The 25,524-nt window shown below is 46.9% G+C and overlaps 1 protein-coding gene across 15 annotated transcripts in view; it reads right to left on the reverse strand.

Moving 5' to 3' along the window:
• Epb41 (erythrocyte membrane protein band 4.1) overlaps nt 1-25,524 on the reverse strand; it is a 146,293-nt gene that overhangs the window by 112,645 nt on the left and 8,124 nt on the right. For 6 of the 15 annotated variants that reach the window (XM_075945626.1, XM_075945610.1, XM_075945622.1 and 3 more), the window contains exon 1: nt 7,096-7,312. The exons of 7 other annotated variants lie outside the window; for them this stretch is intronic. The gene's annotated coding sequence lies outside the window, so the exon portion shown is untranslated. Of the gene's footprint in view, nt 1-5,144; nt 5,174-7,095; nt 7,313-25,524 lie in introns of those variants that run through there. 2 more of the 15 variants (XM_075945608.1, XM_075945607.1) reach the window with 2 other exon arrangements.

Below are 25,524 nucleotides of genomic sequence, written 5' to 3' on the forward strand. Positions count from 1 at the left end.
ACAGGTAATTAGGAACAGGATATTTACAACGTCAAAGTTTCTCCACAAATACAAAAGCATACACCACTACACAGTGGTTACCACTTTAACCAGGTGGCCAGATTAGCAACACTAATTGTGGAACAGCCTGACATTCTGAACTTCCTGATATGATTCAAAACAAAGAACACATCATGCAGAAGTCTTGCCAAAAATGTTTAACCTACGTCTAATCAAAGCTACAGAGATAAATTTCTAGTTTATAGGAAACAAAGCAAATAGAAGAACAAATTAAACAAAACCTTAAGGGAACAATCAGGCAAATTCAGAATAGAACATTCTACAATCAGCTGGCACCAGGACTTACCAAAGTTAATGACAAGTGTGGGGGGGGGGGGTAAGTACTGTTCCAGATTAAAGGAAATGAGGGAGATATGATCAAATATTTACATTTAAAAATCTAACAAGGGCTGCTGAAATAGCTCAGTGGGTAAAGGCACAATCCCTGGAAAATACATAAGATGAAAAAAGGATAGAACTGACTCCACAGAGCTGTCTTCTGGCCTCTGTACCCACACATACGCATCATAGATATACACACCACCAATAAATGATTTTTAAAAAAATCTAACTAGGGACATCTAAATTTGGGCTAGGTATTGACTGATATTATGGAATGCTATTACTGTCTTAGGCATATAACCATGGGTTACGCTTATGTAAGGTAATAGCTTTATTCTTCAGAAATGTACACTAAAATGTTTTGGAAGTATAAAGTACCTGACTTCTTCAACTTCAAGAAGATATCATACAGAAGGACAGAGGAGGGAAGGAAGGAAGGATAGAAATACGAATCTAGAAACAGAATTACAACACAGATTATAAACCTTAATTATCCTCACATTCACATCATACTACGCACCCTATGTTGTAACTCTAGCTAATGCATTAAACCGTATCTGCATTGGGGAGGGAGGTACAGGAAGGGGCAATAGTGATAATCCTTTGCTTTCTAAAAGCTGACTGTCTTACGGTGAGTACCAGCATCATATGACATATCTAGCAGATATGCAAATGCTGCAAGAGCTCAAAAGAACACCAATAAACCTTCAGAGACTAAAATAGCTTTGGAATCATTGCCTTGCCATAAGTACATCCCTTTTAACTACTTGGTAACAACCGACTTTTTTCTACCTGACAAAATTACCAGAGACTATGGAAACATAAAATGTCTATGTTTTGCCTGTAAGGAACACAGGGTATGATTTTAAAAATAAAACACTGCTTCCATTTCCACCGAAAAAGCTACTAATAGACTATGTGGATATTCTCGCCTCCCAGAGCAATTGTGTTATTCTGAGTGTTGAAGATGCCAAGAAAGCTGGAAGATTTAAAAATAACCTAACAAAGAGCTCATTCCAATACCAGACGGAAAAAAAATTACTCTAAAGACACATGTGTGGGAGGGCATATATACAATATCATATGACACTATGAAAAAAGGATTTATGTAATTGCATAATACTATCAGGATTGGCAGGACTCTGCAGGTAGTAAGCTAGCAACAGTATCAATTCTCTGAATCATTTTCTTTAAAAGAAAATGGGCAAGAAACAGCAAGTGGGTGGTAAAAAGGAAGGGAAAAGCGAAAGAGAAAGCCTTCACTGTAAGGCTGACTTCATGTGTCCCTCTTGCATGCTGAAATGGTTGCCAGGTAAAATTTGAGGGCTTAAATCCTTGGAGCCCTTGACAGTTCTGCCTGTGAGTCCATATGGCTAAAAACTAACATAGTAGTAGGGGGTGAATATCAACAACATGTTCCTAGTGCATTACCAAGGTGAAATACCCTTCACGTGAATGAATACATGTAGCACTTCAAACTGGCAAATTAAAACACATACTTACAGAGAAAACATGTCTTAAAAAACAAAAAATAAAAAAAAGTGAAACATATGCTTGATGCACAAGTCAAATAGTATTTCTTTATAAAGTGATATACTCAAACAACCCTTAAGATTTCATGGCAAGTACTAGTTTCATAGGACATATCTGGCATATAAACAATTGCTGCAATGCTGGGGAGATGGCTCTCTGGTTAAAGCCCTCACCATAAACATAAGGACCTGAGTTTGGATCCTCAGAACCCACACAAATGCCATAGTAGAGAGAGTAAAGTATAAAGAGGCTACTGATTTTTTTTCCAATCTATTTTATCAATATAAATTCATGGTCATAGCTCTTACCCATTTCACCAAACAATCTTTCCCCTTCAAATTCACTCTGTCAAGATTACTGTAACCATATCTAAGCTCCAAGTCACATAGCCAAAAAAACAATTCTAATCTTTATAGGAAATATAAATTATAAATTATGGGAATCAAGAATGATTGGTGAGAGCCTAGATTAACTGAAAGGAAGAGACTCAAAGAACCCATAGCCATGGAAGGTAAAGAATAAGAGCCCAATAAACAATCAAAGTTTAATTTAATCCACATGGGTTTATCTTGGAGATAATAAAGAGATAATTGGAAAAACAGAACTGATTTTCATAAGTGAAATAGTAGAATAAAAAATAGAAAAATGAGGGGTTGGAGAGATGTCTCAGTGGTTAAAAGTACTGACTGTAGACTCTGGTTTGGTTCCCAGGACCCATAATGCAGCTCAGAACACGTTACTCCAGGTCCGGGGAATCCAACGCCTCTTCTGGCCCTGGTGGGCACCAGGCACACAAATAGTACACATATGTACTTGCAGGCAAACACTCAAACATATAAAATAAAAATGAAACTTTCAATGTAGTAGAGTAAACGTGACGCTAGAATTTCTATAATGAAAGAACACCAAAGGAAGCACTCTGACTGTAAAGAGAGGGAATGTTTGCACATCACACTCCAATTTCTCTATTCAGGCTGCATATTCACTTTCAGTTACTTTGGCGGATGCTGATGACAAATGGGGTAGAGATATTAAAGTTCTCCCAAGCCGCCCTTGACATTATACAAGTCACATGGCATTTTTCTTATTCTCAAATAATTACCTATTTTTCTAAACACTTCAAGATGTTTGAAATCTTATTCAAATAAAAATAATTCAAGTCAGGAGGTGGTGGCACATGCCTTCAATCGCAGCACTTGGGAGGCAGAGGCAGGTGGAACTTCTGTGAATTTGAGGCCACTCTGGTCTACAGAGCGAATTCCAGGACAGTCAGGACTACACACAGAGGAACCCTATCTCAAAAAAACAAAACACTCAGAAAAATAAATGAAAACAAACTTAACCATCATCCGATTCTTCTACTACACTTTCCTAAAACTGGCATTTGAAGGATCAGCAAGATTGTTCTAGATGAGATCATCACACGCATTCTCCTTCCCAAGGCCTCTAAACTCTGAACGGTACTCACTGCTGTGGTTCTTCCTTTATCCCTCTCACCACGCTCTCATTAAACAGCAGCAGAGGAAGCCAAAGTGCTAATCCAACTCTGTGTGCTCTCCAGAGTATTGGTTACACTGCGTTTTACCTGACACACCATGAACTCGCTCAGGAAAAGAGCACACCGTGTAGATGACGCATCAAGAACTATAACTGACAACAAAAAGCTACACATAGGTTTGGCATCCGCCGGGCCTTACCGCTAGCTGAAAGCTACCATGAACGCAGCAACTACCGTCTAGTAATGCTGGGTTCTTTTAAAAAATAATGCCTGTAATTGCTCAATACAGGGGGAAATCCTTGTAAAATTTCATCTTTGCACATTTTATTCAGAGGGGGAAAAAAGCAAAGTTTTTCATAAGAAAAGAGTAATTGAAATTATTATTGCTTAGTTCACAAACAAAATAAGGTAAGTGACGTCGTGTCCAAGCAACTGGAGAAAAACAAATCCTTGAGAGGTGGCGATGAATCTGCTTCTGAATACGCATTTGACTAATCGCCAACCCAGTAACTCTTGGAAAAATACGCTGGCAGCTCTACAGTGGGCACCAGCCTGCTTCTTAGATAACAAGGAAACAGACTGTGGCCTAAACATATGCTACTCTTGACTTCAGAACCAAATTCAGGCCCTAATGGCCACTGATATTCCAGAGCTATGAAATCAGGTCATGATCACCAATTTTGTATATTCAAAGAGTAATGGAAACTCTACCCATCCCACCAAAATCTACAGGCAGAAGAATATCACAGTCTAATGGCAAACATATTAAAAGCACCTGCAGAATTCAAGAATCTCATGGCTTTTAGACAGGGTCCCTCCCAAACAATTTAACTCTGAAGCTTTCTTAGGGACAGGAGGAAGGCAAAACAAATGCCATCTTAAGTATGCACTTAAGAGTATGAATTTGTTTGAAATAAAGACCATAAACACCCTCACTGGAGAGACGGCTCAATGGTTAAGAGCACTTATTGCTCCTATAGAGGACATGAGTTCAAGACCCAGGACCTACATGATAACTAACAACCGTTTGGAACTCTAGTTCCAGGGGATCCGACACCCCCTCTTCTGACCTCCAAAAACACCAGGCATACACAGGTACACCAGGCAAAATATCCACAGACATAAAATAATTTTGAAGACTGTAAACCTCTTGGTGTAGAGGCCTCTGCCTTTAATCCTATTAAAGAGGCTGAGGCCAAGAATCAGCAATTATACTAAGTTTGAGATCAGCCTAAACTATGCAATCATACCCTGTTTCAAGACAGCTATACACACTGAGCAACCACGAACTAAGGGATGAGATGATGGGAAGCTGGATACGTAATTTTCAATTTGTTAGGTGTGGTGACACACTATTTTCATAATCCCAGCACTGGGAAGCTGAGGCAGAAGGATCTTGAATTTGAGGCTAGACTGAGTTACATAGCAAGACTGCCGGAAGGAAGGAAGGAAGGAAGGAAGGAAGGAAGGAAGGAAGGAAGGAAGGAAGAAAGGAAGGAAGAAGAAAAGTTGCTCAGCAATTAAGAGCTCTGGCTACTCTTGAAAAGGACCTGGGTTCAACTTCCTGCACCCAGGTGGTGGCTCACAACTGTAACTCCAGTTCCAAGGGATCCGATGCCTTCTAGCCTCCACAAGCAACAGACATGTCTTGCATATACGTACATGCAGCCAAAACACCCATACACATAAATTAAATTTTTAAAAAAAAGTAGAAGTTGGAAATTTAGCTTACTAGCAGAGAGCTTGCCTAGGTCCTCAGCTCTGAAAAAAAAAATTTAAAAGACCAATGAAAAATTTAAACTCAAACTGAAGACAAAAGTGTACCTATTTGATATAAAACACTGGTATAATGCTGAAAGAATTTTAGTGAGGTCTAAAGAGTTTAAGTATTTATTTCTAAACCTGCACTTATACAGTGGGGGGAGTATGACTTCATTTGTTTTTTTTGTTTGTTTGTTTTTCGAGACAGGGTTTCTCTGTGGTTTTGGAGCCTGTCCTGGAACTAGCTCTTGTAGACCAGGCTGGTCTCGAACTCACAGAGATCCTCCTGCCTCTGCCTCCCGAGTGCTGGGATTAAAGGCGTGCGCCACCACCGCCCGGCGGGAGTATGACTATATTAGTAGAAAAATTAGGTTACTATGCTGAGCCTGGGGTCAACATTGGCTTTACTTTTTAAAATGGCAAAGACATGCAATACGTCCATCCCAAAGCATCTGAACAATAGCTATCTTAATCATAAGGAAAGTGGCCAGCTACAGTGTCAAATGCCTTTAATTCCAGCACTCAGGAGGAAGAGGCAGGTGATCTCTCTAAGTTGGAGGCCAGCATGGTCTACAGAGCGAGTTTCAGGACAGCCAGAGCTACACAGAGAAACCCCATTTCAAAAACCAAAAAGGGAGAGAAGAAAAAGGTTAGGAAAGTGAAGAGTAGAAACTTCTTCAAAAAAGAGCGAAATTAAGATGAGAAGAATTACATAAAGGGTGTGGTGTCTATCCGCTTCACTAAAAGGGTCAAACCAACTGCAATCTTTTTACCAGAGTAAGAACAGGGAGAAGTCATGAGCAACCGCATGGAATACAGTGGGTCCCCAAGAGAGCACAGACCCGCTCTAATAGCCCTCAGGACACAAACGAAACCATTTCTTGCAATTTTCCCTAAAAACAGAAGGAACAAAATAGTAGCTGTGAAATCACCCGGACTACTAAAATTAAAAGAAAAAAAAAACCTCTCAGCATCTCTGAAAAACACAAAAACAAACCAACAAAACAAACAACAACAACAAAAAAAAAAAAACCAAGTCTCCACAGGCTAGTCATTTATGGTAGGGGACAGTTCAGGGGCCAACAGGACGACAGTCGCTGCCGTGTGACCCCAAAGCAGCCCGCCAGCGATCTGTTCCAGGTAAGACCGCTTCCGGTCTGCAGAAAACGCGCGTCCCCGGGGAGGACGACCCTGTTTGGGCAGAAGCTCCCTCCAGGAGCATCCACCTGGAGATGAAGTCAGAGGGCGAGCCCAGCTCCAGGATCGCCACAGGTACAGGCAGCCCAGCAAGCCGGGAACGATTTCCAAGCCGACAGATGCGCGAACTGAAAAAGGAGGTCACGGAGCTGAGAGAATAGCTTTAACCCTTGGCTCGCTGGGACCCCTGAAGATCACGAAGCAAGGCACCGGATCCGGCGGGCTCTGAGATCCGAGGGGATTCTGGAAGGCCTGGGAGCGCAGCGAAGCGCCCCGCGCCCTCGGATGCCGCCTGACTCGTCTGCCCAGATTCCCCGTCCCCGGCGGCATCAGCACCTTCGCACCGCTGCCCACCTGGTTTCCTGCCGGGGCTCCCGCCCACCGCGCGGTGACTGACAGGCCGGCACGGGCCGAGGACCCTCCGCGGGAAGACACCCCAGGCTGAACTTTGAGACGCGAGGCCCGGTGCGCTCCCCCCTCCCCGCGCTCTCAACAGCAGCGCCCCGGCCGCCGCCGCCCCCCCTCCCACCGGCTCCCCAGGCCGCGTCCCTGCCTCTAGACCCCGGCTCTCCGTGTGAGCCCGCACCCCGGCACCCGGGCCTGCAGGGGGGGCTGGAGACAAAGGCTGCGGAGGCTCCGCGGCTGCCCGGACCGTCCCCTCGGGGCCAGCGCCGCGCCCCCCACCGGCTCGCCTCGCGCTCCCTCGCGCGCGCGCCTCGCCTCACCAGTGGCTCCCGGCCGCGCCAGCAGCAGCTTCAGCCCGACGAACAATGGCAGGAGGCGGCGGCGGCGTCCGAGGCTCCGGCCCTCTGCGGCTCGTCGGCTGCAGGCGGGCTGACTAAACCCGCCGGCCGAGGGAGGGAGCGAGCGAGAGAGCGAGGGAGAGAGCGAGCAGGCAGCCCCGGCGCGCGCCCTCCCGCCTTTCCTCACCGAGCAGAGGCCGGCGCGGCCCGCGGCCCGCCCGCGCCCCTCCCCCCCGGCTCGCCACAACATTGTAGTAAATTCTTATTGGGCCGCGCGGGAGGGAAGGAGGGGGCCGGGCCCGCGGCCCGCCAGCGCATTGGCTGAGGCCCTGTTCGGGCTCCCGCGTCTTACCTCCCCCTCCCCTAGAGCGGTAAGGAGAGGTGGGGGGGGGGAGGAAAAAAGAGAAAGGGGGGGTAGCAAGGGTCTGGCGGCTATGCGCACGCGCAAATCGAACCTGGTCTGGCACTGGAGACCCCAGGTTCTGGGCTCCAGAAGAACCCGTGTAGAGAATGGGGCAACTAGTGGCCAGAACGCTGGTGAGACCTTTCCACCCCATGGAGGGCCAGGGAAGAAGCTGAGATCTGGGGGCCTCAGGGAAAGCAGAATTCACATAGATGCTGCTCAGCTGACCAGACTACCCCCAAAAGAACGCCCCACCCTCAAGGCTTTAGTAACCTCAGGTAAGTCACTCCCCTTCTCTGAGCCTCGGTTTACCTATCTACTACCTTGACCCTCTGTCTCTGGGCTCCCTTCCAACCCTGACATTCAGTAAGACTTCACCTCTCCTGGCAGCTATGCAAGACCTGAAAGTGCTGAGACCCCGCCAAGAGCTCACCTATCTTCCGTCTTCACTTAAGATTCTCCTATTTCTGCCTGGCATCCACAAAATTATTTTCAAAATCTAGCTTCCACGGTCTGGCCTCCAGATGAATTCGGGGTTGCTCTGAGAAGTGCACACGAGTGTATTTCTCTCTAGAAGTTTCAGAGGCTGCTTGACCCTTCTACTTCCCGCCACGCTGGTGTCTGAACAGGGCTGCCTCCCCACAGGCAGAAAGAGGGTTCTGTTGCCGGCACATACTTAGAAGATAAGACAGGTCCTGCTATTTCATTTCGGAGATGAGGAAACCAAAGCAGAAAGGCTTAGCCCTGCGGAGATCAGAAGCCAGGCAATGTGACCCGAGAGCCTGCACACACCAGCGAGACTGCCTACTGCTGGAGAATCAAAGCCGTTCACAATCTCAGCTCAGCCTCTGGGATCAGACTGCTCAGGTTCAGTGCTCAGGCTCAGCCCTCCCTAATTGTCTCACCTTCTTTGTGCCTGGTTTCTGAACCCATAAAAATAGAATAAAGGCTGGGAGTGGTGACATGCCTGTCACCCTAGCACTTGGGAAGTGACAGCAGAAGTAACACAAATCCAAGGCTAGCCTCCATGCACAGTAAGTTTGAGGCCAGCCTGAGCTACACGAGACTCTGTCTCATAAAAGAGGAGGGATGACAACAATCCCACCGCATAGAGTTATTGTAACAATTTATTAATTAATCGATTAACTAACTGATTAAACTATGTACAGGGTGCAAACAGTGCCTAGGACATAGTAAGACCTCAGGTAAGTGTTAATTATACTACTTCTTAGAGATGAAAATACCAACTAAGAAGCACATGGCAAGCAGATAAACACTCAACTGCGGTCAAATTTGAACTCATTTCTACAGTATAAGTCATAAAACCCTTGAGAACCACCTGACTAACTAAAACAACCCATTCACACAGCCTTCCTCTGTTTTTCATTTCAGTTTTGGTTTGGGGTTTTTTTGGTTTTTTTTGTTTGTTTGTTTGTTTGTTTGTTTTGAGACAGGGTTTCTCTATGTAACCCTGACTGTCTTGGAACTCACTGTGTAAACCAGGCTGACCTCGAACTCAGAGATCCACCTATCTCTGCCTCCTGAGCGCTGGGATTAAAGACGTGCGCAGGCCACTATTGCCTGGCTTCCTTCTCTGTTTTAATCACGGCACTTTTCATAGCATTTACCCCTGCAGCCTTATCTACTGAAGACTGGTTGAATCTCTCAAACTGGATCCAGAAGACTAAGCAGGAGAGGACGGGGACTTTGTCCTTCTTGTTTATTGCACAGAGTAATGCAGGCATATTAAGTATTTATTGAACCAGTGAATGGACTGTCCTCATTTTATTAATAAAGAACCCAGGGCTGGAGAGGTGGCTCAGAGGGTAAGAGCACTGGCTGCTCTTCCAGAGGTCCTGAGTTCAATTCCCAGCAACCACATGGTGGCTCACAACCATCTGTAATGAGACCTGGTGCCTTCCATGCCAGCAGTATATTGTATGCTTAATAAATAATTAAATATTAAAAAAAACCCAAACGATTTAAGTGGTCTGGGCCAAGGAGCACCCATTTTTACATACCTTGGTTCCCTGCTTTGAGCCCTCCAGGTTTAGCTGTGCTTTTGATTGAAAAGTTCCAGGGCTCCCACCTCTGAGCCCCAAAGGCTTCCTCTACCTCCCAGACAGGAAAATCTGGTACCATGAAGGATGGATACTGAAAATCCACCACCAGACAGATCGTTTCCTCTCCTACCACGTTATCCAGGAAATTCACACCTGTGGCGCTAAAGGCTCTGTATGCTAGCCAGTGGCACATCCCATAGAAGGATGCTCGCAGTATTCGTAGTGTTTAGTAACCATCACCCTGAAAAGACGGATAGGTCTTAGGCTACAGAAGCAAGGCAGATGTAAATCACTCCTAGAGTCTGAGTGTTGTGTAACCCCACACCAAAATCTGTTGGTCTAAGTTTTAATATCTCTAAGTCAACTGGGTGGTGGTGGTGGTGGATGTCTTTAATCCCAGCACTTGGGAGGCAGAGACAGGCAGATCTCTGTGAGTTCAAGGCCAGCCTGGTCTACAGAGGGAATTCCAGGACAGGGCCACACATAGAAACCCTGTCTCAAAAAAACAAAAACAAAAAAAAAGAAGAAGAAGGAAGGAAAGAAATCTCTAAACCATGAATTCCAATGAATTCCAACTCTGGCTTTTCGTTCTTAGCCTGGAGATGAAAGTGTCTGTGACGTGCATCTGCACATAAGAGATTTTCTTGTTATTATACTCCATCGCCTGTTATGTGTCTGATCTCTGAGTATGGCTGAGCTCAACCAATAATGAGGACTAGGGATATAAATAGCATCCACTCAGAAGACAAAGAAACTAGCCTTACTCCTGGGCCCATCTGCTGAACCAGACATTCAGTCCCAGCTCACCCTGCAGAAGCTCCCACTGGGTACCAAGGTTAAAGGTCCCAAGCACCATCTCTGAGGCTAATTTCCTAGGCAGAAACACTTCTGGCTCCATGCTCACATCTGGGCGGTGGCTGTGCCATGCTCCAAGGCCCAGGATAGGGTCCCTCGGGACCATCTCCATCCCGTCTGCCAGCTGAGCCCCATCACTACCTCCATTACAGCCCTGCTCCTTTCTCGGGAATATAGACCCCGCTAGCTGCCGGTTAGCCCCAGGAGCGGTCAAGAGCTCTGAGATTAAAAAAAAAAAAGAAAACCAGCGTGAAAGGGTCTTAATCCTTCCCCTTTGCAAACTGAGCGCCAGCAAACACATACACCAGCTGCATGAAACAGGGTGAAATGAGATAGTGAAATTAGGCAATGGCCAGTGGGGAGAGTCAGGGAGGGGAGATGTGACCTGGAAGAGATGAGACTGGAAGGAAGAGGGAGGGGGGACAGTAGGAGTCTGACCCATGCTCAAATCTGGGACGGGGGTGGATTAGGGACACAGCTGGTCTGAAGCCCTGGCAATAGGGCTCATGGAGAATGTTCATCTGTTGTGGCGGGCTTTGAAAAGCTGGGTACGTCGGCAAAATGTTCTGAACAGTCATTACGGAGTAAAAACCAGCCCAGGCACTAAAGGCCCAGAGAGAGCAGAACATGCCTCCCGTATTCTCCTTGCCATCAAACTTCCACCATTTATTAAGTTATTTTATTTGAAACTAGGGGCTCGCATATGCTAGGCCACCATCCTGCTAGGCAACTGTCCTGCCACTGAGATACTGTCTCACTCTATAGTCCAGGTTGGCCTATCACTTAAAGCAATTCTCCTGCCTCAGCCTCCTGGTAACTAGCAGCCCAAGCCTGGCTTTTTGGGCCTTTTAAACACAAACAATTAATCAAATGACACTGGGATGGAGGAAATTAATATTATACAAAAGGGATGTCTTTCTAAGGGAATATTTTTCTTAGGAATGCCTGAATTTTAGAAAATACAGCTAAGGCCGGGCGATGGTGGCGCACGCCTTTAATCCCAGCACTCGGGAGGCAGAGGCAGGCGGATCTCTGTGAGTTCAAGACCAGCCTGGTCTACAGAGCTAGTTCCAGGACAGGCTCCAAAGCCACAGAGAAACCCTGTCTCGAAAAAAAAAGAAAGAAAGAAAGAAAATACAGTTAAGAATAAGTGTGGATCAATAGAAATATAAATCACCATAAGTCACCAATTAGAAATATAACTACCACAAGGTCCTGATGTAAGACTTTCCCTGTGAATACCTTTCACACATGGGCACACACACACATATTTACACACACACACATTTTCATTTATACATCTTAAATAATAGGAAACTGCTGACTTTAAGGTTAAAAATTATTAAGTATCACCAATTTCATATGCCTCAGCCTAGTACATTTTTCTTCTTTGTGTGTGGCATTTATGCATGCTTGTTTGTGCCCATGAAGGCCAAATGTCTTCTTCTATCTTCCCATCTTTGTTTGGTTTTGTTACAACATATTCTCTCATTGAACCTGGAGCTCACTGTTTTAGGTAAACTGGCTGACCAGGGAGCCCCTGGGATCCACTTGTCTCTGCCTCTACAACCCCCACCTCACCCTCAGCACTGAGACTCCAAACACACACCAGCTCTTACACAGGTGCTGGAGACCAAACTCAGGTGCACACACAAATACGGCAAGCACTCCACCCACTGAGTATCTCCTCAGTCCCTCAGCCTGAAGTATTTTTGGTTTTGGTGTTTCTGAGACTGGGTCTCTGAGGTGACATTTTGTTTGTTATCTAGCAAATGAAGCTTGCCTGAAGATCAGAGTGCAAAGCTAAGCCATTGGTTAGCCTTAGAGGCCAGGCAGTGGTGGCACAGACCTTTAATCCCAGCACTCAGGAGACAGAAGCAGATGGATCTCTGTGAGTTCAAGACCATCTTGTGCTACATGAGACTGAATCTGTTTAAAAGAGAAACAGAGCTCAGGCAAAGGTGACCCCAGCACTTGGGATCACACGCCTTTAATCCCAGCACTAGAGAGGTACAGACAGGAGTGATATGGCTGGAGGAGACAGAAGCTCAGTGCAGTCTGAGGCAGTCAGTCTGAGAATGCAGTCTGGGGATTCAGTCTGAGAAGCAGTCTGTGGTTTCGGAGAGACAGCAGCAGTCTGAGGATTCGTAAGGATAGCATCATCTCTTTGGTCTGAGCATTGGTAGAGGTAAGAACTCTCTAGTGACTGGCTGCTCTGCTTCTCTGACCTTTCAGCATTAACACCTATATCTGACTCTGGGGTTTTATTATTAAGAACAGTCAGAATTTGTGCTACATAGGTCTCCCTATGTAGCCCTGACTGATCTAGAACTCACAGAGATCTGCTCTTCCTCCTGAGTGCTGGGCAGCGAAGGTTGATTTTTATTTGTTTACTTGTTTACAATGCATTGTTTGGAGCTGACTTTCTACTTCACAATAGATTGCAAACATTCAAATCATCATCTATTTTTTTTAACAATGCTATAGGTGTTCTGTAATTTACTTAACCCTCTTGTGATAAAGTTAGGTTTGTTTCCCGTTTTCTCCTCTTACAAATGATCCCTGACAACTGTCCCTTTGTTTAAATTATAGCTATAATTATTTTTTAAGGGTACATTAAACATAGCATGTTACTTCTTTTAATTAAAGCATACAAGACTGCCTGTTCCCATCTTTTCTGAAAGAACACAAAAGAAGCTAGCAGATGCAGTAACTTTCTACAATACCTTGTCTTTTGTGTTCAAAAACACAAAGCCTGCTTTTACCTCTTGGACAGAACGTACTTTTCTAATTAAAACTTCTCTTAAGCAGCTGGAGAGATGGATCAAGTGGTTAAGAGCATTTATTGTTCTTGCAGATGACCAGCATTTGGTTCCCAGGACCCATGTCAGGTGACGCACAAACCCTGTAACTAAGCTCCAAGACATCTAATGCCCTCTTCTGACCTATGCAGGAGGTACCTGCATCCATGTGTACACACACACTCACAAAATTTTAGAAATGAAATTAATCTGGGGCTAGAGAGATGATTCTGCAGCTAAGAGCACTTGTAGCTCTTACAGAGGTCTTGGATTTAGTTGCCAGCACCTACATGACAGCTCAAAAACTCCAGTTCCAGATCTGACGCCCTCTTCTGACCACCTCAGATACCAGGCATGCATGCATACATACATACAGGAAAAACACTTATACACATATAATTTTTTTAAATCTAAGAAATATAATAAATCTTTATAAAAAAAACATCTTTAAAAGTTTTCTATCACTAAGAATGGCAAGACACACCTTTAATCCCAGTCTTTGGGAAGCAGAAGCGGGTGGATCTCTGTGAGTTTGAGGCCAATGTGGTCCACAGAACAAGTTCCAGGACAGCCAGGGCTACACAGAAAAACCTGTCTAGGAAAAACACACACACACCTTAAAACATAATCCAATCCAAACAGTGATTTGGAGGTGGTTGGGGGACCACACTGGCCTTTGCAGGGCCCCTCTTGCCTCTGAGTGCTGGAATTATAAGCATATGCAACCACACTCTCAGCTGGACATACTAATTTGATTTTTACAGCCTGAGGAAGGATGTGGAAAAATATTAAAAACCTTTGCTTTCTGTAATGAAACCAGAATGTTTCTATAAGAACAGAAAACTTGGTATGGATAATTCAAAATACTGCAGTTTATTGTACACTGAAGTCTCAAGTCTGAGCCCAGGCATCTTAGGCAACACTCACCGACATGGCATAGTCAGGGTAAATCTGTCAGATGTTCAAAGCCAAGGCTACAGTAACGGTGAAGTCACACACTGTAACACGGGCTCACGGGCAAGTGATGCCAACAACGCTCCAATTCCTGGCGCATCTGATTTTGAAACTGATTTTTGGTTGTTAAAGGTTCAGACATCTCCTACATTGCCAAATTTTTCATGACACCTATTTAATCACACAATCATAACTGGGATTACAATCCACAGTTTTAGGAGTCCCGCTAAAAGGAGAGGAGGCAACAAGATGGCTTAGCAGATACAGGTGCTTGCCACCAGGTCTCATGACCTGAGCTTGATTCCCAGGACCCATATGGTAGAAGTAAGCAGCTCCCAGAAATTGTCCTCTGCCCTGCACACACATACAACCACACACATAAATAAAGAAACTGAATTTTAAAAGGCTGTGCTCTAGGTTCCCCTATTGTTTTTTTGTTTGTTTTTTTTGTTTGTTTGTTTTCATTTTTTGGGACAGGGTTTCTCTGTAGCTTTTTTGGAGCCTGTCCTAGAACTAGCTCTTGTAGACCTGGCTGGCCTCGAACTCACAGAGATCTGCCTGCCTCTGCCTCCCAAGTGCTGGAATTAAAGGCGTGCACCACCACCGGTGGCCCAGCAGTTCCCCTATTGTTTATTTCCCCTTTATACATATATTTTTTACACACAGGTGTTTATCAAAAAGCCTCAAAGGTCTTGTTCAAGGCCCCTGTCTCTGCTGCACCATTGATGCTGGGTCCTCACTGGGACTCTCCCTGGACATCCTGCCGCTGCCCTATGTGTCATGGAGATTCTGTAGCCCTGGGTTCACAGGACTGACCCCCCTAACCTCCCCACCTCCATGTTCCAGTTGATCACAGATGGGGTGGTTGTTGTGGGACCAATAGATAACCCTAGTTCTGGGACTGGGTAGTTAGTTGCAGGGTTGGTCAGCCCGCCAGCTCTCCCGCATCATCTTCACCACCAAGACGGGCTCTCCAGCATTGCCCTGGCCAGTTCACCCCCTGCAGTGATGAGCATGGGGCAGGGCCAATTCTCTGGCTTTCATGCCCTCGGGATCAGCTCTCCCAAGCCTTCAAGGGCAGCTCTACTGTGCTGCCCAGGCAGAGCGGAGGGCTTGCTCTCCCGTTGCAGCCAATGTGGGGAAGGAACAGTTCCCTTGTTCTTATGACCTCAGGGCCAGCTCTCCCATCTGCCTCAGGCATTGAAGTGGGGGGCACCCCCCCATGCCACCATGAGACAGATGAATAATGGGGCCAGCTCTCCCATGCTCACAACCTCAGGGCTGGCTCACCAACACCTATTGCTAATTAGGCCTTTAGAGACGACAAGCCCAAGCTGCTAACTTTTGAGCATTTTGAGAAATGGTCTCAAAGACTACAGCACACTTGCCCAAGGTCACACGGCACAATGATGACGGAGTCCAAGCTTGAACTCACATTTTCCAACCCTTACTACAGGTCTCTGCTGACAGCTTCTTTAAAAGTCTAGCTATATTTACTCTACAAAGCTGGAAACCAAATTAAATTCTGCAGCCATCCAGGCACGGTGTTATCTGCATGTAATTCTGCCACGGGGGAGGCTGAGGCAGGAAGATAATGAGTTTGAGGCCAGCTGAGCTATAGAGTGAGCACTGTCTCAAAACATTTATAAGTAAGAATTCTGCAGCCAGAAAACCTAGGGATAGCTGAGCTGAAAGAGACCTTAAAGGTGATTTATTTTCAAGCAAGAACTGCTAGTGCAGGTCCATAATCACAGCTACTCAGGTAACTAAGGCAGAAGGATCAAAATTGCAAGATCTTCCTGGGCTACTTAATGAAACCCTTTCTCAAGATCAAAAGCAGCACTAGGGCAATAACTTAGTGATGGAGTGCTTACACAACACGCACAGGCCACTGGCTCAATTAACACTACTAAAAATAATACTAATAATATTCTACCACTGAAACAATTGGGGATGGGATGTAGCTTCGTGGCAGGATGTTTGCTGAGCATGCACAAGGGTTTGGTCCCCAATGCCACACATAAACAATAACAAACGATCGTAGTGACACACGCCTGCAAAGGGTTGTAAGTCTGAGGGCACAAAGTGAGTTCAAGGCCAGGCTGTGCCATATAGTCTTTGCCGCAACTCCTCTACATCCCCCGAATCTAAAAATAAAAAAGCAACTACATTTATGAGGGATTTATAATGCATTAGACGCACACTGAAAGTTGTGTGTACGTTACTGCATTTAGCTACTAGCGACCCTTCAAAGAATTATTAGTGTCGATTCCATGGGAAGACACTACAACTTAGAATTTATGCCACCGTCCTCAAATTGCCCTCAAGAAAGCCATTAAGCCAGGTGGTGGTGGCACAATGTCTTTAATCCCAGCACTTGAGAGGCAAAGGCAGGTGGATCTCTGTGAGTTCAAGGTCTACAGAGTGAGTTCCAGGACAGCCAGAGCTACACAAAAGAAACCCTGTCTCGCAAAGAAAAACAAAAGAAAGCAATGACGTGAATGGGAAATACCGACATCTAACCAAGCCCCTAGAGAAAGACTGTTGCTGTGCTTCTGATTGCAGCTCTGAGACACCTGAAAAAGGAACCGCAAGGGTCTGACCTCCCGTGACCCTTGCCAATCCTCTTCTCCCAAAGCCATAAAGAGCCCAGTGACCCTGATCCAGCAAAGCCTCCAGCTCCCTGAGGCTTAACTCACGGTATATCTCTCCCAAGAGCAGGAAACTCCCTTGTCCTAAGAGGTTTGCCGGGGACAGAGAGAGGGCCACGTGACACCTGCTCACAGAGGCCCTTCTAAAACTGGTAAAGTCGACCTGGCCCAGGCCTCAACTGAGACAAGAACAAGAGAGAAAGAAGAAGATAAAGGGAGCAGGAGGGATTGATTAGGTATCCAGAAAGGGCTGTTTGACTTGCTCGAAGAGCTTCCAGCGCTGAGGTGCAGGACGGCCCCTGAGCCACCAAGAGAGCATCCAGCTAACTTCAGTTTCCAAGCCATTCCACGGTGTGACTGGGGGTGTGTCGGAGAGGGAGACGGAAGCCATAAGAGAGCCTAGAAAGGCCTACAACCTCAACCTGCTGGAATTTGACTGCGTGCCTCTGGGTAAGTCACTTCTGAAGTATTGGCCGTCATGGCACAGTGGCAACAGAACTCAAAGGGCATCTTACGGCAGCATTCCACACACCACTTCTTCCCAAGTTCACCTCTACTCATCTTCAGAGCTGGAGAGCAAGCTCGATTCTAGAGCCATGAAGCTGAGAAATACCTGAGCTGGAAGAAGCTTAGAGACGAGGCCGATGACATGGCAGCTCTGCAGGTAAAGATGCTACAGACAAACCTGAGGCCGCCGAGATGGTGGCTCTGCAGGTAAAGATGCTACAGACAACCTGACATCCTGAGTTGGATCCCCAGAACCTCCATCGGGAAAGTGGAAAAACAACTCCCACAAAATTTCCTCTGACCTCCCTAGCAGAAAGCACAAGTATAAAGAAATAGATAAATGTTTAGCAGGGGGAAAAAGCCTTAAAGATAATTTATTATCAAAAGCAGTAAGAATGGGGCTGGAAATGTCACTTAGTGGCAGAGCACTGGTCAGGGACATCACGGCCCTGGGTTCAATCCCCAACACCAAGCCCCAAAGAAGAGGGGGGGAACAGGCATAAACTAGATGGTTAAAGCAACTGGATGGATTTTCTCACATATTAGGAAGCTAGAAGTTCAAGATCAGGATGCCAGCATAGGTGAAGGCCCTCTTTCCAGCTTGCAGACACCCTCTTCCTGTGTCCTCACATGGCAGAGTGACTTTTCTGACATTTGTTCTCATGAGGGACCTTCATGGTCTTCAACCTACCATCCAAGAGCTACATCTTGCAAGCACCATCCCTAAGAATTCTGTGGACACAAATATCCAGTCGGTACCACCTCCTCCGATCTCTGGCTCCCTCCCCAGTCAGATGGAGGGGGTTTGCTTACCAGGCTGTCTCACAGGGTGGCCAGGAGGATCAGATGAGGAGTACAGGAGTTCTGCAGATTACAATATGCACCACCCTGCACTACACCTGATTTTTTTTTTTGAGGTAAGGTCTTGCCAGCCTCAAACTCTGATCTGCCTACTTCCACCTTCCAAGTGCTAGGATTATAGGCATATACTATCACTTTGCCCTAAGTAAGACTTTTTTAAAAGAAAAAAAATTTTAAGGGGACTGAAAAGATGGCTTACCAGTTAAAAACATTTTCTGCTCTTACTGAGGACCTGGCTCAGTTCCCAGTACCCACAGGGTAGCTCACAACCATCTGTAACTCCGGTTCTAGGGACCCAACACCTTCTTATGTTGACACCAAGCACATATATGGTGCACAAACATGCATACAGGCAAAACGTTCATATAAATAAAAACAATATTTAAAATATATTTATGTGTATGTATGTATGTATATATGCCCCTATGAGTTTATGTACATGACATGCACATGGAAGCCTACAGAGGTCAGAAGAGGGGTCAGCTCCCCTGGAACTGGGGTTACAGGCAGCTTTGGGGTAACTGATGTGGATGCTAGAAACTAAACCCTGGTCCTCTACAAGAACAGTAAGGAAGCAATCTCAAACAATGAACCATCTCTCCAGCCCCAGGACTTTTATTTTGGGAATTTATTTTGGGTGGGGGAGGGAGTCAGTTTTTAAAACAAGGTGTCAATATATAGCTTTGTCTGGCCAGATCAGACTGACCTCAAACTCACAGAGATCCACCTGCCTCTGGGCCCTGAACGCTGGTATCAACCCAGCTTGACTTTTAATTTAAACCTGTTATAGACCACACAGAAAGAACCCTCCAGTCTAGGCAAAAGACTCCAGAAGTGAGCAACCCACATTGAGCTCCTCTTCCGTGCAGGTCTGGGGACGCCAGCAGGAGCAAGCTGAGCCCCTAGAACTACAGTAACAACCACCAGCACCATCGCACATGTGGGTGACGACGACTGCAGGAAGAGGCAAAAAGATTGTGGGGCTCTGAGCAAGGAGACTGGGTTCAAACCAAAGTTGCAGTATCAACATGCTATGTCACCTTCCCACACCTCCTTATCTATAAACCGGGGGTGGCATGTGTCAACCTCAGCGTCAAAGTGTTATATGCAATGTCACTACGCCTCAACAACAACCTCCTGAAGAAGGCAGGATTACCTCCTCCCATTTATAGACGAGGCAGAAGCAGGAAATTTGCCCAAGATCCCTCAGCTAGTCAGGCCACTTCAGCCCCGCCCTGCCACTAGTCCACTAGTCATTCCCACGGTGGGCTCTGTAATAACTCCAGCAAAGGTAGACAAGCCTCAATGCTGGGCTCACACGCTTAGGGAACTTCCCACCCACCTCTGGAGAGGGCATAAATAACCCTATTTTCTAACTTCAGGAACTGAAATCAGATGGTTCATCCTCACAGCAGGAAGGACTGTAACTGCTTGTATGACTTACCCAGTCCCTTGTCCATGCTACTCTCCTGTCTCTCTCCCAGTGAAGCCAAGCAGGCACCCTGATCCAGCTCATAAGAAATACCGTTGTGCCTGCGGTGGCCTAGCAAGCCAACAGCTAAGAAGACTTAACTAGGCTCCTAGAGCTGTGTTTTTTTTTTTAAAGATTTATCTATTTATTATGTATACAACATTCTGCCTCCGTGTATGCCCGCACACCAGAAGAGGGTGCTAGATCTCATTACAGATGGTTGTGAGCCACCATGTGGTTGCTGGGAATTGAACTCAGGACCTCTAGAAGAGCAGCCAGTGCTCTCAACCACTAAGCCATCTCTCCAGCCCCAGTTTTGTGTTTCTTTAGATTTGTTTGTGCACATGTGCGTGTGCACTCGTACCTTTGGAGGTCAGAACAGGATGCAGATCCCCTGAAGCTGAAACTGGAGTCACAGGAGGTTATAAGCTGCTGGAAATGGGTGCTAGGAACTGAATTCGGATCCTCTATGAGACTAGCATGTATTCTCAACCACAAAGCCATACCCACAGGTGCCAGCCTTTTTTTTACAGTGCTGGGGACCCATGCCAGGGCCTTGTGTCTACGCAACAAGGGCTCCACCACTGAGCTGCACCCCTAGCCCCACATTCCTGGTTTTAAACCTAGTGGTATTTTCTCCACTCATAACTGCTGAATCCCGAACATTTGAACATGTATATCTGAAAGCCCTAAGCCAATCAGTACCATAGGAGTGTGAGAGCCCCCGCTACACCAGGCTAGGCCCAGGAAGCAGAGAGTCCTGGGGAGAAAGGTACAGGATACTGTTCAGGGAGACAGCAGCTGAGCTGGTGACCTATGAGTCTCCTGCTTTGGAAACCTCCATCTTCATCTCCCTAAGCTGATGGCTCAGAGCTGGGAGCTGGGTCCCCACTCTGTAGCGCAGCTGTCTGCTATGATTTCTGCTGAAAAACAAAAACTTCATCATGTGGGCCTGCGTGCTAATTACCAATAATGACATAATAACCATTGTGGGCCCAACAGCAAACAGCCCCAACTAGAAATTCTGCATAGCTCAGACTTAGTAACAAAAGACTTGGACACGCCAACTGAAACTGATGCCCTGGCAGAAAACATCAGGAGCAAAGGGGCCTCAGAGTTGACCGAGCCAAAGTATCATCTGGCAAACGGACAGGGGAATGGGCACTCCTTCCTCGGGTCATAAACACTCGTGTGGTCCTTTACTGAGAATCTACTACACATCCGATGCATCTGAAACGTACACAGAAGGAAGGCTTCATTTGCTCATCAATACACAGACAGGTATTAACACGGGCTATGTGCCGTGCATACCCTTCTAGGGACAAGGTAAAACACTGAGGAGGCAAAGCCAGCCCCATCAGCAAGCTTACATTCCAATAAGTAAATAATCTATAAAAGACGGTAGATTAGTGCGGTAAGCGATATGGAGAAGAACAGGCATGGGAGGGAGGGAACTGGTGTCAAGGTTCAGAGAAAAAACAGTGTTTAGGTGAGTGTGGTGCGCACACCTTTAATCCCAGCACTCGGGAGGCAGAGGCAGGTGGATCTCTGTGAGTTCGAGGCCAGCCTGGTCTACAGAGCTAGTTCCAGGACAGGCTCCAAAGCCACAGAGAAACCCTGTCTCGAAAAACCAAAAAAAAGAAAAAAAAAAGAAAAGAAAAACCAAAAACTAAAAAGAATTAAAAATGAGTAGAGAAATGCCACTAAGGGGATGCTCCCTAAACTCCATGAGCTGCTTTCCGGGTAGCCTTTTCTTCTCCTGCTAGTTATAGGACAGCCACAGTAGCCACCCCAGTGTGTCAACCTGGATTAGCCACTTTACACGGATTACATAAACACCCGTCTGTGGGAAGGCGCTAATCTGCTTCCCTTTGATAACAGGGACAGCTGAGACTCACTGAAGTCAAGCAATGAGGCCCCAAGTGAGTGGTGGAACTGGGGTTTGTTTGTTTGTTTGTCTGTCTGTTTGTTTGTTTTGAGGCAAGGTTTCACTTTGCGGCTCTGGATGTCCTGGAACGCACTCTATAGACCAGACTGAATTCAAACTCAGGGATCCACCTGCTAGGGTTAAAGGTGTGTGCCACCACTGCCTGGCTGGGATTTTTTTTAATTAGATTTATTCTTTTTACTCTGTGTGTTAGTGTTTTGCAGGGAGGGAGAGAGGGAGGGAGGGATAAATGGGTACCACGTCCATGACTGGTGCCCATAGAGGTCAGAAAGGGCATTGGATCCCCTGGAACTGGAATTATAGAGGGTTCTGAACCACCATGTGGGTTCTGGAAATCTTGAATCCAGGTCCTCTGTGAGAGCAAAAAGAGCTCATAATCACTGAGCCATCTCTTCAGGCCTTAGGCTGGGACTTAAACAAGGTCACCTGTAGCTCTGACTGGTCTCAAACTCACTATGTAGTTGAAGTTAACCTTAAACTTCTGATCCTCCTGCCTCTGCCTCTGGAATGCTGAGATCGCAGGCTTGTGCCACTGTGTCCCATTGGGCTCATGTGATGCAGGAGGTGCTGGAACTCTAACCCTCATGCATGCTGGGCAAGCACCCTATCAACTGAGCTATACCCCTAGCCCCCAGGAATCTACTCTTAAACCGATCATGTATCAGGAACCTGCGATCACTCCATACCCTTTCTTGTAGAAATCAAAGCAGAGGCAGAGAAGCTGGTGACCCCCAAATCCTGACAGAGGAAGAGCTACAAAAGCTGATACTGCTTCCACCTTCCTGCAGGCCAGATGTTCTCTTTGGAGTCTTCCTAACCTCTGCAGAAGTCTGTGTCATCCTTACTCCCAGAGGTTGGTTCCAAGGAACTCACAGTCTATCTCTGTCCCTTTGGCCCAGACCTGGCAGGGCAGGACCCTTGCTACTATCTGCCTTTCCAACGAGTGTGCAGCGGTGGCATCCTATCAGGAGAGGCTGCAGAAGAGAAACTGTCATGGGTGAAGCGATGATATCCCAGCCAATTGAGAGAGAAGGCTAAGACGCTGAGTTTCTGGCTTCAAAACTGGCTCATCGGGTTCCATTTATTCAATAAGAAACCCATCAGACAGGCACGGTGGCACAATCTTGTAATTTCAGGAGGTTGAAGGGAAAGTATGTGAGTTCAAGGATAGTCTAAGCTATGTAGAGATTACCAATCAACCTAGAATATATATCAAGACCCTGTCTCAAAATCCTAAGAAGAGGGACTGGAGAGATGGCTCAATGGTTAAGAGCATCTGCTGCCCAGCCATGAGGACCTGAGTTCATATCCAGCACCCACAAAATAAAACGGGCATGATCTGAGTGCTCCTCTAACTCCAGTCCTGTGCGATATGGGACAGAGACAGGAGGATCGCTGGGGCTTGCTGGTCGCCAGCCTAGATGAACAATGGGAACTTTGCACTCAGAGAGAGACCCTGCTTCAAAGGTACAAGATGGAGAGTAACATAGGATACCCCACACCCTCCTCTGTCCTTCACACACACACATACAGGCATGCCCTTATACCACATACACACACACACACACACCAGATATACACATATCAAATCTAAAAAGAAAAAAGAAACCATATTAAACTCCAGATGGGATAGGGTATAAGTTTAAGAGGTAAAAGTCTGTAATCCTAGAACTCAAGAGGCTGAGGCAGGAGGATTGCTGTGAGCTGAAGGGAAGCCTGGGCTACATAGTCAGAATATGCCTCAAACAGACAGAGCAGTAGCTGTAACAACAACAACAGTAGCTGCCCACTCTCGAGGAGTTACTGGTGCTCCCTCCCTCTTCACCATCAGCCATGCTCAAAGCAAGATCAGACCCATTCCACAGCAGAGGAAACTGAGGCTCAGAGAGGGGAAGCCAGAGCCAGGGCACACATATGCATTGGGGACCAGAGCAGGGACTCCAGAGAGCTGAAACCCTTCAAGAAACACTGACCTCCACACCAGTCAGAGGATCCAGGGTTGCACTGGCCATGGCCTTCAGAGATACAGACCTCTCACCTAACTCCTGTCCCGGTGCCAGAAGAGAGGGAGCCTGGTCATCAGCTTCCAGGGAAAAAGAAAAGCTACAAATTTCTTAAATGTTTGTCCATGTTTCCGGACCACTGCTGGCTTTGGCCTCCAACCAGAGAGGGTCATCTAGGGTAAGGGACAGAGGGTGCCCAGGCCTCAGGACTAAGAGTCCTTGGCCTGAGTCCAAAGGGGGTCAAGGAGCAGGAAGGCAGCCAGCTCGGCAGGAGGCCAGGACCCCCCTGGAGACTTAAACTTGTTTCTTACTCTTTTCCTTCCTTTGGGAGCAGCATGGCTGCCAAGACAGACAGGGGAAGCCACGGGTGGGGACGAGGAGGTGGACAGGTTCCATGATTACTCTACTCGAGCTCCTGTGTGTGGTGACACAGGACAGACACGGAGCCAATTCTCAGGGGTCACCCACTGAAGTCTGACCTGCTCTCTGAGGAAGGCCAGCACGTCCCCATTTCCCTGACAAGGACACGAAGATGCAGAGAGGGCAAGAGTGCCTGAAGCCCGCATAGCTCATCAGTGTCGGGGCTGGCGGAGAACCCAAACCGTTGGTCTCAAAGGGCACCACTGAGTCACTCAGGGTGGAGATTGGAAGGGGGAAAGCAGAGAGATGAAAATACAGTGTAAAAAAAAAAAAAAAGGCCTAGGCTGTCTCAGCAAGTGGGGGTTCAGGAAGGTGTGGAGAGTCAGAAGTCAGCCCCCAAATCCCACATAGCGTGACCCCATTTCCCTTCCTAGCTTCATCTTTCATCTCTACCTGTCCCTTTCTGCCCCAGCCACACACGGTGTTTATCCACCCTGAGCACATTCTCCAGGCTGAAGCCTTTTATTCACGCTGTGCACAGCACCCAAAAGATGGTTCCCTCCACCGCCCACCTAGAGAACTCATTGTTGAGCCCTTCATTCCTTCCTCTGGTTCCTAGAAGGAGTCACTGTGCTCTGGGCTCACTGTGCACCCAGGGGACAGAAACTCATGGGAGTCATCTGGGCCCCAAGACTCTAACCCAAGCCCACGCACCACAGAGATTTATTGTCTCTGAAAGTCACACAAAATAGGTTTTTGTATGTTTGCATTCGAGAAAAAGGAGGGTAAGAGACAGGGTGGCGTGGACAAGTCTAGAAACCCAGGGCTTCTCTCTACCACACAGAGCTTGCCAGGCACTGACACCCAAGAGCACATATCCCTGCCAGCCCCACCAGCATCACACAAAGGACTCCCCGAGATAGGAGGATAAGTAAGTCCTGGTGGCAGGAAACTGAGCCTCCGTGTCCAGCTCAGACACAGCGCTGGAGAGGGAGGGTGCTGAGACCCAGACAAGTGGCTTCCTTCCCTATCCCTGCTCTGTCTGCCCTGTCTCCCTTGGCCAAAGCATCCAAATCAACCCCCAGACCCCAAAGCCTCACTCTCCTCAGTCCTCGCTTGCCTGTCCACTGTAGTCCATCATTACGTCCCCCGCCCCTGCCTCCTACACAGACCTGACATCTCCCGCGGCTGCGTGGCACAGTTCCCAGACCAATATCTCAGCCTTCCTCCCCTAAACAGATGGCCCTGCCTCTCTTCTCCCTGTATAATATCCAAGGGCTCCCACTGCCCTGAGTTCAGGCCTCAAATTCTCCCGAGCCTGTCTTTGGAGGGACATTTCCCCAGGTGCTGGTCCTGGCTCCACATCTTGGCATGTACAGTTCCTGCCGGGAGGAATGGCCTTTCTTCCTCCTAGTCTCTGCCTAAGAACACCTATTCACACTTCAGTGACAGTCAGGGCTGGACCTGGTGCTTTTGGGGCACTTCAGCCCAACTAGACGCTGAGCTTGCCCAGGAACGGAGAAAGAGTCTGCAT

Source organism: Microtus pennsylvanicus, chromosome 13, assembly GCF_037038515.1.
Source record: "Microtus pennsylvanicus isolate mMicPen1 chromosome 13, mMicPen1.hap1, whole genome shotgun sequence".
NCBI classification, from domain to species: Eukaryota; Metazoa; Chordata; class Mammalia; order Rodentia; family Cricetidae; genus Microtus; species Microtus pennsylvanicus.